The 13,099-nt window shown below is 41.3% G+C and overlaps 1 protein-coding gene and 1 long non-coding RNA gene across 3 annotated transcripts in view; one reads left to right on the top strand and one right to left on the bottom strand.

The window, feature by feature from the left end:
• The first annotated feature begins 186 nt into the window (after window positions 1–186).
• Sesn (Sestrin) overlaps window positions 187–13,099 on the top strand; it is a 150,918-nt gene continuing 138,005 nt past the window's right edge. Inside the window, exon 1 of one of the 2 annotated variants that reach the window (XM_072009489.1) lies at window positions 187–428. The gene's annotated coding sequence lies outside the window, so the exon portion shown is untranslated. Of the gene's footprint in view, window positions 518–13,099 lie in introns of both variants that reach the window. The other variant, XM_072009488.1, reaches the window with a different exon arrangement.
• LOC139990339 (uncharacterized) lies at window positions 1,347–2,814 on the bottom strand. The gene is made up of 3 exons (XR_011800548.1): window positions 2,677–2,814; window positions 2,114–2,421; window positions 1,347–2,038 (listed from the first exon to the last, which is right to left on the bottom strand). It is a non-coding gene; the product is annotated as an uncharacterized lncRNA (long non-coding RNA).

Genomic DNA, 13,099 nt, shown 5'->3' with positions numbered 1-13,099 from the left:
TACGTTCACTAATTTACCCTTAGTTAAATAATTAATTAAATCATTAATAGATACATTGGTTATTGCTCGACTTGCTGTAGCTTAGTCTATTGATCTTGTTGCTAGGTGATCTGAGCGCGGTTCTTTCAAACGCATCAATGTCTAATGGCAGCGTCATCAGATGGCGGCACGTACGCGGTCGTCAAAAAGTGACAGCTCGAACTGTCAGCGGTATGCATACCGCCGCGTTTCTGCTGCAAATAAGCACTTTATAACTGATCGAAACGAGGGCTAAACCTTATCATTGAGCCTTCCGCTGTTTTAAAAGTCGAAACGGTTCACGAAAGAAGGATTAACGGTGTAAAACGTGAGACAGTGCGTGAAACGGTGGGTGAGCACGCAAAAGAGAACGGCTTGCCGGCTCGGCTAGTCTACTGGAAGATTCCATTGTGAGTGGGCTTTCAAAAAGTTTTATCTCTGAAAATCCAGTGTTTTCGTGCATTCCGTCGTTCGCCCGTAGATGAAACTCGAATGACAGGTATTTTAGCTTAATCTGTATTTAGAGGACTCGCAGACATTGAGGGTTAATCGTTTTTCATGCGATACAGCCTATTAGAAAGGTTGAGGTTACAGCGGCCGCTGGGTTCAGCTGAGCTCTCAGCTGATGAACGGACGCACCGACCGGTTCACCGTCTTTCTTTTAAAAACTGTAATTCCTTTCCTTTGCTTTCGTTTCACGTTCAAATTATGTGTAGCCATCGCGATAACTCTTCAAGAGTCTCGTTTCGTGTAAATACATGTAGTTTTCTTACGATACCGAGAGGTGCTCCGATCCCTATCTTGTAACCTCTTTCACCTTTAATTGTAACAGTCCGCGAGAGCCTTTTATTTCTTCCGATTGTTTCATCGATTTGAACTTTAATATATAGATTGTGAGTGAATTGGAAATCAGTTGTCAAATCGGTTAAATCGGTATATGTGATATACGTTCGTGACGAGTATCTTGTCAGTTCGATGTTATACATTATAGATAGAATTATATATTATGTTTCTGTACATTTTTTTTCAAGTGTATATTAAGATCAAATGTGATGAACGACTTACGACGCTTAGTAAACAGAAACGTTAGTGGATCTTACGTTCGTTATACAAATTGTGAGTGAACTGAAAATTCTTAACTGTTTATATCATGGACATGTTTAGTTAAGGATAAAATCATACATGTTTCTATACATCTTTTTTAAGTGTAGATCAAAATCGGGAGTGATGGATAAAAGCTTTGTTAAACATAGCCGAATTGAATATCCGATTAATTAAGTAACGTGGATCGTTTCGGGAAACCCGAATGATTTCGCGATTCGTTAAAGTCGAGATGTCTTGGATTTAAGGCGTGATCGATATCGATAGGAGCGTTTACACAAAGTATGTAAAGGGAAACGCGTTTTTCCGTACAGTGGTAAAGACGAATGTCGTTGAACTGTCAGTCGGTCGGGGATACTGTCGATCACCTGTAAAGCGACCGATGACCGTGTTTCCGCGGAATGTCGGCGGGTCACTCGATCGAAAGGAACTCGCCGATCTATCGATATATGTATATGTATTATTCAAAAGTAACAAATTAAAAAAAAAAAAAAAGAAAACAAAAACAAAAGAAAAAAGAAATTGAGAGAAAGAAGAAAGTGGAGGAACACGAATGTGTAATGGTATTTTCGTGTGTATAAAAGATACAAAAGCTCGTTAAATCACCGATGAAAAGTACGCGCGGTATGACACCGTTATTGCTTGCAAATTGACTCGGTTTTCCGTGAAGCTCCGTCGAGGTCACCGCGCCCGGCTGCAGCTGAGCTCCCAGCTGACGAATGGAGGCTGCGACCGGTTCGCCATGTTCCTTCGTTGTTTTTTTTAAAGGCCACCTCCTTCTTTTTCCCTTTAAATCGCCTTTCACGTGCTCCGCGACCCTCCGTGCCTGTTTCTCTTTTTCCCTCTTCCTCCTCCTTCTCCTTCTCCTCCCGTGTATAACACCACCACCTCTCGGCCGCTTCTTCTGCACCGTTTCCTCCTAGAAAATCGTATTGTTCGTAGTGTACGCCGTGCGCACCCGAGAACGCTCGACTTCGCCGAACCAGTTCCGAACCTTTTCTTTTATGTGTTTCTTCTTCGCGGCACGTTCAACACCGTGCGCTCTTCTCCGAGTCAACTATACTCTACTAGTCGGTCTCTCTGTGTCTCAAGGTGACACGTCACGGTGCAACGCGCGCGATATTTCGAGGGTGTAACGTGTTACTTCGGAAATTAGTCGGATTTCGAGGGACAGTGTCGCTACGCGGTATATAGCGATACGGTCAGCCGATGTTGTTCACGAGAATCAACTCGATTCGGGGAATTCAATGTTATTCAGAGGTCGACGTTAGTCACTTGACAATAGTGATTCATTACTCGTTTCTGAAATAATAATGAGTAGGTAGTGTTATTTATGTATTTCTATATCATTTTAAATTTCGTTTGAGCCGTGTATCAAAAGTTACAAGTTGCTTTCCTATTATGTGACATTACCGACAGTAATAGCACGTTAAATGACTGGATTTTACTTCGTTAAGTGATTGCTATCCTCATCGGTTCTTGGAATCGACTTCGAGAAGTGTACCTCTTGTGTCACGTATGTAAAATAAACAAATGTGTCAGGTATCTATAGTTTACCTCCGTTTGATGAAGAATAGAGATACTCAGGATTCCCTAGAAATTTACCTGTTTCGATAATTGGCCAGATAAGGTCGTGACCCGTGGCAAGTTAGCCAAGTACTACCGTACCATGGTCACGATGAATTATTCGTGAAGAAAGTTTCACGCAAGCTCGATACCGGAACTGTTTAGAATAGAATACAGTGAGAAAAGAAAAACAAGAGGAGGTAAAAAAGGAGAAAAAAAGTTCCTCGTTTGCAATTTACAAATGTTCACTTGCGTTTAGCATGCAAGCATATAGAAGGCTATAATTTATCGGTCGGCGAGCGTGGACCTTCCTCGCATATAATATGCATCGCTATTTAAAAGCAATCGGGTCTCGCGTGCTCGGTACGCAGCGTGAGTCACCTGGCTACGGACTCCTGGTTACAGGCTTGCTATTTCTTATTGTGCACGATTGGCTAATGAAGCAAGAGCGACACGCGGCTGTTACCGCTTTTCTTTTTTTTTCCCTTTTTTATCGACGAATCCCTGTCCCGTTGTAATAAAATTCATGTTTATACAGCGTGGCGGGGTTGCGGAGATCGCACCGACATGGCACCGCGTTTATCGTTTTAAACCGATTGTACGACGAGCCGGTTAATTGCAAACGTTGTAGTACGTCCGATAATACGGAACCCGTAGAACAATGCGACGATAATTGGTGGTAAACTGTAATGTAATTACACGAAGCTGCTGCACACCGCTCAAAATAATTAAAGGATCACCTGTTCAAATAGTGTCCAATAATGAATATACGTAATTCATCTAGCTTTGTCATATTTAATTCGTTCCGTAGGGTATTCCACTTTTTTCTAAATAAATTTATCGTGGGATATAAATATAAATAAGAAAACAATTTTATTACACTATTAAATATGGGTAATTTAAAGCTTTACTAAAAAGTAACAAGAGACTATTGCTAGGACTCTAGATAATTGTAATGTTTACGTTGATTGTTGTTTACGTTTGTGATTACATTGTTACGTTCGTGAAAGTATCGAGAACTACGAACGGTAGAAATGCGATTTGTCGTGTTCCCGTCGCTTCTAGCGCTACCGGTACACTATTCTTTTGGAAATAGTGCTTTCGGTGTATAATGGATATTTGTCGAAATTCAATCGATCGAATTCATCGATTCGACGCGGATAGTCACGCTGCCGGTATTTAGTAACGCAGGAAATCGTGGAAAAAAGTGGGCTGCAGAGAACGGGATTGAATTGTTCTCTGGGCTGAACGCTGGTCTGGAACAATAAGCTCGTCCAGGAGAGTCGATTGCATTTTATTCACGAGGGACCTATTCGCGACAAAGTTTTTGTCGAACGCAATCGCCTTTATTTCTATCTTCATCTCGTGGAGAATTGATACAGATGCATATACAGGATGATTGCAAGTTTCCCTATCTCTTAGCGAATAGAAACCGAATCGACGAATTCTACTATGTCGATCAGAGAACTATATTCAAATAGAATTAAGTTGGACCAATTCAAGTTAGCTAGTAAAATTAAAAATGGGGAACTAATCGGAAGAACTAGTGCAATTTTTCATCAATTAACACAACAGATTCATCCTACCACAGACTTTTAGGCTTCATAGTTTTCCGATCGGTTAAACTCGAATCCATTAGTTCTACTATAATAAATTAAGACCTCAATGGAAAAGTAGTATAAGTGTACTTTTATAAGAATAAGATAAACACAAAAAGTGATACATAATATCCTCATTTATCTAGTGAATTTTGTTACGAATTTACAAATCTTTACGATCGGGTATAGTAACATATTTTAATGCTTCGAAATATACAGATTTAACTTTACATTCAGTTTTCTCAGAGTTAAAGATTTTATCATTGGTCATGAATCGATTTTAGCTCCGATTTTAACGATAGATGAAAGTTCAGGTTCATCGGAGACTCGCTATCGATCGCGTTATCGGTTATCAAGTTCGCGGACTCACGCAGCGATATCGATTGCGCTTTTCGAGTCGTGAAACGCGATTATTCAATCTCAAATGACACACTATTGCGCGAACGTCTCTTGTGCGCCTCGCTGTCTGCGAGTGGCCGTAGTAACCCCAGTGTTTCTCAATTGGAGGGGACGTTCACATTGGCAAGTTCCTCGGTGGTAAATTATTACGGTCCACTCGAGCCTTTGGGCTTCCACCATTCTCAATATACATAGTTGAGATTCGATATCACATACAGCCGGCAACGAGATTGATTTACGCTGGTGACCATAGGTAGGTAGCTTCGGGACCACTTTCATTTATCCTTCGATCGGATCGTGAGCCTTCGGTTATTTGTGAATACTTTTTTATATAACGATATTGAATTTATTTATTTATTTAATGAGTTGAAGCTTTGGAGCACCTAAACCTTTAGTGTACATAAAACTTAGAAATATACACAAAAACGGATACTGCCTGGAGATAGCATTAGAACTGAAAATCAACTCGTAGAATTTATTCACTCACATTTATTAATAATAATACGATTAATAAAATTAAATTAATTGCCTAAAATCTTGTGACTTATTGAAAAACGATGATATCCTAAATTAGACAAAAAAGTAAATAAATTACAATACTATAGAATTTCGGGACTTACAGTATGATGAAATTACATGAAGCTCAAAGTAGAAGCATCGCGGCAAGATAACGAGTAATGCCGATAAAGAGGCTAAGAATCTGTGGATCTTATAAAAGATCTAGCGTACGAATCAATCAAATGGAATTCGTTCGATCGATATCGTGCAAGTATGTTTCTTTTCATTGACTCGTATCTAGAGTCAGACCCGTTAGGTTTGCTTAAGCAAATCACGGTCCCTTTATACGGTCCCCGGTGGCTCGTCGATACGCGTGTTAAAGTCATGTCAAGTGTAGATCGGGTCTACACTCACTCGGTTATAGGAGTTAGGCTTCGAGGTACTTGGATTTTCGTAAATAAAATTTACGGTCGTTGAACTTGATCGACGAACAGGTATAACAGTGTTACGTTAGCCGACTAGCATTTTGCTTCGTTAACTGCCCGTTTATATCCCCATCACTTCTTAGAACTAACCATTAGCGTTATGTATGTATAATGTATAATACTATTCTTGTAAATAGCACAAGATAGCAAACAAAGATCGTATGCTTAATTAATGAAATTTATTGAAGCAATTACTGTTTCTCGCGTTTAATACTCTTTAAGATATAACTGCAAAATTTAAATAGATACGTGATACTTGTTATCCTTCTAAGCATTTCTTAAAGTAAAACAGTTTTGTTTGACAGGTGATCTATGAAATTTATATGACACTATTGTGTGTAAAATAAATGGTCGTAAATGCGTCAGGTTTTCCTATCTACCTAGAATTACATCTTCTACAATTGACCGGATAAAATTCTCGTAATACTGATGGTCAGTTAACGCGGCATGACCGTAGAACATTGACAATGCATACGGCAGGATATCGCGATGGTTGGGCCGATTATTTTCGCTTGAAATACGAATAACACGCCCGTTCCATTCGAATTCGTTTCGTTCGAGTTGCCTGGAAAGACTATTTTTCGCTAGTCGGGAGCTCGGTTTGCTCGTCGTTTCCGATTCCTGTCTCATCCGCCCCTTGGAAATTTCGTTCCGTTCGAACGACGATCGGTCTCGCGTCTTTGAACGCGAAAACGCGTTCCGTTCGGTGCTTCGGAAAGTCGGAGGACCTTCGCCGGTCGTTCGGGTCATTTCATTCTCTCCCCTCTCTCGCTAGAAACACGTGGATACGAATTACAGCGGGGTCTCGATTGACTGGCTTAATCGGGACCGAGGTAGCCCGGTTAAATTGAGGCTCGCGAAATTACCTAACTCAGGCCTAGGGTGGATTAAAAATTGTTATCTGATACGCGCCCCTTTATTGTCGTGCGTTCAACTTTTTTATTTGTTCCAGTTTATATTACTTAACGCGTGGGCTGCGACAAGAATTCTTTTTTAATTACAGGGCCTTGTTTTATACATAGAATGAACGCACAACAGCGTTTATGTAATTTAAATGTTTCATCATACAGCGTTTCTGGTAAATCCAATATCGATCACGAATGACGATTACTCATGACGGTCAACATATTACGCAAAAATAAAAAAAGAAATAAGGAAGAAAAATATTATCGGTTACTTGAAAAATTGCATCGTCATGTGCGTTTTATTACCGTGTAAAAAAGGCCGACCTTGAGATGACATCGGTGACTTCATCCGAAAAACGACCATCACTTTGTCATTTACCGTATAAGTATAATTGGGTAACGATGTTCTTGGATAACGATGCGAGATTTAAATTAGTAGGAACGACAAGGGAAAGAGAGAATCGAGCGACGCGTACCTTTTCCAAAACGCGCACATCTTTTTAATCACGCGTCCTCTACGTATGCGCATGGAAAGGTCGTTAAAAGAAACGCTGTTCGCTTGTTGTTTCTCGTTTTAACGAGCAAAAAACGAAAAAAAGAGAGAGGAAAACTAGGAAAGATCGCACAAGCCTTGACATTGACGTTTTTCCATATTTTTTTGTTTAGTCTGCCTCGTCATAATGAGTTTACAATTGTAGCCAATTGAACTGGTTGATGGCAGAGAGGAGCGGCCGTAATAAATGTTAACTCTTTGTTTGCGTTAAAATTAGACTTGCTTTTAAATCGCATGCTCGCAAGGTAGAAATTTTCGGAGGCTGTCGGCGTGTCCGAGCGACCGGCGCCATTAAACGATTTCCGGGGTACCTCCGATGTTTTTTGTTCTACAGACCGCCGGGTAGATGCATTCCCGTTGCATATTTATTAGACGTCACGCCCGATAACAATCGGTCGATTGTTTAATTCCTCGTATACGACGCCGGCTTCTCTTTGTGCAGCAGTGTATGATTGTTCGCTCAAATACACGTACTTTTCTTTTTTCTTCCTTTTTCTAAAATTCAGGATACACACTCGCGTACACATACAGTGGTTCACGAAAATATTCGAACGTAGGAAACTTTACCGTATATACTTCATCGTATACTTGTCATATAAAACATTTTTAAATTTCATTGGCGCTATAATGAGATACTATTTTGTTGAGAAACTATATAGAAGTTACAAGATATTTGTTATACGATAATATAAATAGCTATCTTATGTATAGTGTGTTACGGATATTTTCACTAAATATTTTGTAGCTTCAAAGTGATAATCGAGTCTTATTACAATGCTAATTAAATTGCAAAATGTTTCGCAAACGCATAATATATTCATAAGAGATTTCTACAAATGTTGGAATATTTTTATGAACTATTGTATGAAGACCGCGATCATATAAGAGCTCGTGTGAATTTCTTTCTACTATAGGTACGCGGGCTTTTGAAGTGCAAGAAAAATAGCCTCAGTTACAATGGGTAATTTTCGTGCCACGGGTTCATTTAGATGAAGAGATTGCGCTCTTAAGTGCTCTCTTTCTCTCTCTGCTCTCTGGCGATACTCCAACTACGGGATTTAGCTAAGTTGAATCTATCCTAGATCAACTGTGGAGAAACCATCTCGTAAACAGCTAGAATATTTCCTCGTTCCTCTTCTTCCGCGGAGAAACCATCTCGTAAACAACTGGAATATTTCCTCGTTCCTCTTCTTCCGTCTACGCTCATGACCTATCCCCATGTGAATATTCTAGTACCTATAGATCATCTTGATCACGAACTACCGCAGGGTCATGATATAATTTATGACGTTCGAGACGTTGACCGCGTACACAAAGTCGAGCACGCGAGTTTCTGATTACTAGACGCGTATGTACCAAGCGTCGTGAACTTACGCCGCGACTTTTGCGAGATTCGAATCATTCCCGGTTGGTACGCAATCTTACCACGACACGTTTAGCCGTGGCAAGAACTTGGAATAGGGCTTGTTACCCTATTCGTGCTCGCGACAGCCTGAAAATACCGTCGCTCAAAGTTTCCCTCTAAGCCTTTAACGAAGTTAAACTTCGTTCAACTTCGCTGCTCTTCTGCTGCTGCTGCAGCACCTTTTTTTCTATGTTCAACGAATATAGGGTGTTTCACACTTTTTCTAGTCAAACTATATTTTATAGGTACGAATGATATAAAAATATTCTATGAAGATGGCAGATTCGAAGCTTCATTACCAAGTTGTAATACATTAATATTGTAATATAAAAATGAAGGACGTGTTAACAAAGCTGTAGTTTTTATGTTACGGTAAAATCCTTTGATAGGTTCACAATCGACGTAATTACTAATCATTAGTTAGACCTTCATTGACAGAAGATTGATAGTGGTAAGAAATAATATTTATTATTCGACGAAGATGGATTCAACTTCATCTCAAATGATCAATGGATTCTCCGTATTAACTCATCGCAATAACGAAGACTAAGGTTTTATTTTTACTATAATTTCTTGATAAAGCCTTAAACGACCTACGTCCGTCTAATATTCTTTTCTCGTTCATATACTCCTAAAATGTCCCGACAAAGTTCAGTCGGAAAAAGCTGGAACACCCTATATTAGCGTACAGGTTTCTCTCTAGCGTAGAATTCGCGAGCTCGACGTATAGAAACGGAACAACGGTTAAGAAAAAAGAATCGTACGTATGGATGGTACGTGGGCGCGGTACGGATCACGTGCACAGTCGGCTCGTAAAATATCAGGGTCGTGCGAAAATTTCCGCAACTCTTCTCGATGTTTACAAGCGATCGTCGATCTTCCGTGTCCTTTCTCACGGGTTCGCGGCGAGAATAGGTGCACCGCAGGTTTCTATGCGAGTATTATGCGCGGAACGGGAGCGATGTTACACGAACGAAGAAATGGTGAACTGTGAAAAACCTGTTCTCCTCGAAAGCTCGAGTCGATCTACGTTTTTATATGGTTGACCCTTTACTAACGCCAAACTGACCTTCTCCTGCGACGCGTCTATCCATTAGCAACGGGACCGTTTTGCGAATAACCATCCTGTTACTTCTTGATACTCGTATAACATGTACTTCCTTCGTTCGCTACAACTTGGATGGAGTTTGTTCTGCAAGTGGTTTTTAGCGTAGGCGTCTAGTCTCGAAAGACGTTTCGAAAGATGACTGCTTGTTTTCGATGCTGTAGCTTGAGTAATTGCTTCGTGCTTTAACCTATTAGAGCACGTTACTCGTGTGCCTCAAGTTTTACTCGACGTTTCCCAAACTTTGATGTATGTATCGGGAAACGAGATTGTTTGTAAGAATTTCTAACGCTTCGTTCAAATTAATCAAGTTGGTTGAATTGAAGCGTCTTGAAATTACTATAGTAACGGATGTATCGTTTTGTTATGTACGAAATACGAACCTGTTACTTGCTTGTGTTGCAGGTTTTCATCTTCGTCATAAGCTCGTTCTTATTAGTCAAGTCACTCGACTTCGAGTTATCTGAAACCGTTTTACAAACGTGAATCTGTTCTTTCAATTGTTTTGGAATACCTAATTTCTAAAGCCTTAAGCGAAGTTGAAGTATTTCATTTACATTGAAACGACTTCAAAGCAACTTGACTTATATGTACAGAAACTTGAAGTAGAGTTATTGAACTCAAACGTCTTGAATTCGAAAGCGACTTGTCTAATCCGAACGAGACTAGAAGGTGAGTCATATTCCGGAGAGCGCGGAAGTAGAAAAAGTCGGTCTGACCGTCTGATCGCTTCGTAGCCAATTTACTGTGCCTTCAACTTTGATCGTCTTTACGATCGGTCCGGTTGAATTGGCAACAAAATTGGCAGAACGATCGAGCTGCGTTACCGTTATCGAAATGAAGCGGTCGCTACTGAACGCAAAATAGGAAAGTGGATGGTGTATGTTCGCGTGGCGTACAGAAGCTGCAGGCGTAGTCGGTGAACTACGAGGTTGTTGCACGGCCAACCTCTGTATCGTACTCTACACAGTGGTATCACACACTGTTACCTAGCACCCTTTTTGCAAACATATCACCGATCGTTTGTTTTCTTCGGGGCCGCGCGTACTAACTTTCGCGTTATTATATCCCCTTTGCGCACTATGCAGCACGCTTTCTTATTTTAAATTTTGTTCGTTCGTTTTATTTATCATTTCGAAACCGTACGGGATGTTAACTCTTCTTACGAGTTTCTTTTTTGCGCTCCTCTGACCATGGTCGAAAGATCGCATTTGAAATCCTCTTTTTCCTCTCCGGGGATAACGTCGCGATCGCGCGCATTGACCTTTCTATTTTCTCGTTTTGCAATAGCGCGAATCGCGCAACGTGTCGCAGGTTTATAATGGTTGCGCATCTCCCACCTTTTCGTCGAGAGCTATCCGTTGAGTGCCGAGTTTTCTTCGACTTTGCCCCCGCCTTCTTTTTTATCCCGGCGAGTTTCTCGGTCAGCCAACGAGCACAGCTGATGGCGGGAAGATACTATATAATTAGAAAGTATACGCGTAGCCATGTGGCTCGGTTTAAGGTGGAGTCTGCAAATACGTCTTGCAAATCTGCCGAGAGAAGCGACTAGGCAGAGTCGTTAGCGGTTTACTTATTTGCACTTTTAGCTCGCTTCTTCCGTTTACATTTTTCCCTCGTTCTCCCTAGTCATCGTAACTGGCTACAGAACTACGGCCTGCGCCTGTTTCTTTCCGTCGTTGATTCACAGTCTAACGATACCGGTCCCCGTGCAACACGTGCGTTCGAGATCTCTCTCGCGTGTAATTTAAAACGTCGAGAGATTGATATTTTAACACCCTGTGTAGTTTGCGTTTACCAGGCCGTTTTGCAACGTACACACACGTTTTACCTGCGCAGGGATAGAAAGATTCGCGTCTCGATTACAGGGGCCGATGAGCACGTTCGGTCGATTTGACTTAGCGAGGCGAAAAAGGGGTGTCTCGAGGAGTCTGGCCGAAGCTTAGGTAGGGGAGGTTTTCGATGCGGTTTGATCCTCTCTGTCTACCACGAAAGTTGCGCAGGTTCGTCCCGCAGGACCGTTAGTTACTTAACGTTGTGAAGACCGAACGAAAATGAGAAGGGACAAAATCAGTGCATAATTAGACATCGACAGACGGTTCGTCTACTCTCGGTGGTTCCTTTCGATGGTTGGATGTCAGCAGGCTCGTCGAACATCACCGTAATTCGATCATTCATTGGGTTGATTACGAATTGCATTCGATCGGATTCTTGGTGTTCCTTGATCGTTGAGAGTGAAATAGGTGAGTTTCTTTTAACCGAGATACTTTCCGGGCTGATTCGAGGAAATTAGAGAGGAAAATAATTCTGTTTCGGGAAAATACCGGTGCTGTATCGCGAACGAGGACAAATAGTTTACGGTAATTCAGGTAACGCACAGATGGTCGGGCAATAAAAGTAATGGACTACCTCTCTTAAGTGGCGCTGCACAAAAAAAAACATAAATTTCTTTCAAAAAGTGCTTTAGAGATAATAACATCAAATCAAAAGTATGCTTTCTTATCTTATGTACGATGACTCGCGAAACAATTTGAACATTTACCATAATAAATTTTTATGAACTTATTTACATCCTTTGTACAGAACTTTTCAGAATTTCATTAGCATTGTAAAGTGAATTTTCGATGGTATGAAGCGTGTCTTTTTGTCTCGTTATTTACGATTCTACGATAAGTAAATAGTTGTTCGTCATGATTTACGATGAAGTATACTTCGGTTTGGTCGACCGTTGTGCGAGTGCATTGGCTCGGTGTGTTCCTTGCGCGCGTTATACAACGAAACGCACTATTCACGCGTGTAACACTCGACACTCCTCCACTCTCTTTCTCTCCTTCCGTCTCTCCTCTTTGCTCGATCTCTGGTCCCCCGATGAACCACGTTTTCGCTTTTCAAACATGCTTCGAGCATTACCACTCCGTCGTTGCGTGCACATTGCGCCAAGAAAATAGGGAGGAGCCATCTTGTCTCGATGATTTACATGAGATCTTGGCGACTCCTCCGCGCCCGCGGAATTGATATGCACGCGTGCACGCCCGCGTGGTACGCGAGTTGCACCATGCACCAAACGTTCCGCATCGTCTTTGCTTGCTCGCTCGCTTTCGCGTAGGTGACCCGCGTGTAACACCGCGTGTCCCAGGTCATTGTGCCATTTTCTTTTTTAGCAACGTTACTGCACCAACACGAAAAAGGAATTGCTGTTTACACGGTTTGCTGCCGGCAAATGTTGTTCCTCTTCGCTTCTAGTCTTCATCGTTCCCTGTCTAGATTTCAAGTGCAGATTGTCCGCGCCTGAGGTGCCGTAACACTCTGCGATTTCTATTAATCCCATCGCAGATTTTACCGTTGCTATATACCGAATTCCATATGGCACACCTTTCTTCCCTCGCATCGTTCTTTTTTTCTTCTTTGGCTCTACGTCTGGTTTTCTCAGGCTATCGTTAATCATTTCGTTCGTAGTCGGTGGTTA

Source organism: Bombus fervidus, chromosome 8 (genome assembly GCF_041682495.2).
Source record: "Bombus fervidus isolate BK054 chromosome 8, iyBomFerv1, whole genome shotgun sequence".
In the NCBI taxonomy this organism is placed as follows: Eukaryota; Metazoa; Arthropoda; class Insecta; order Hymenoptera; family Apidae; genus Bombus; species Bombus fervidus.
This window is presented reverse-complemented; position numbering and strand designations above follow the sequence as displayed.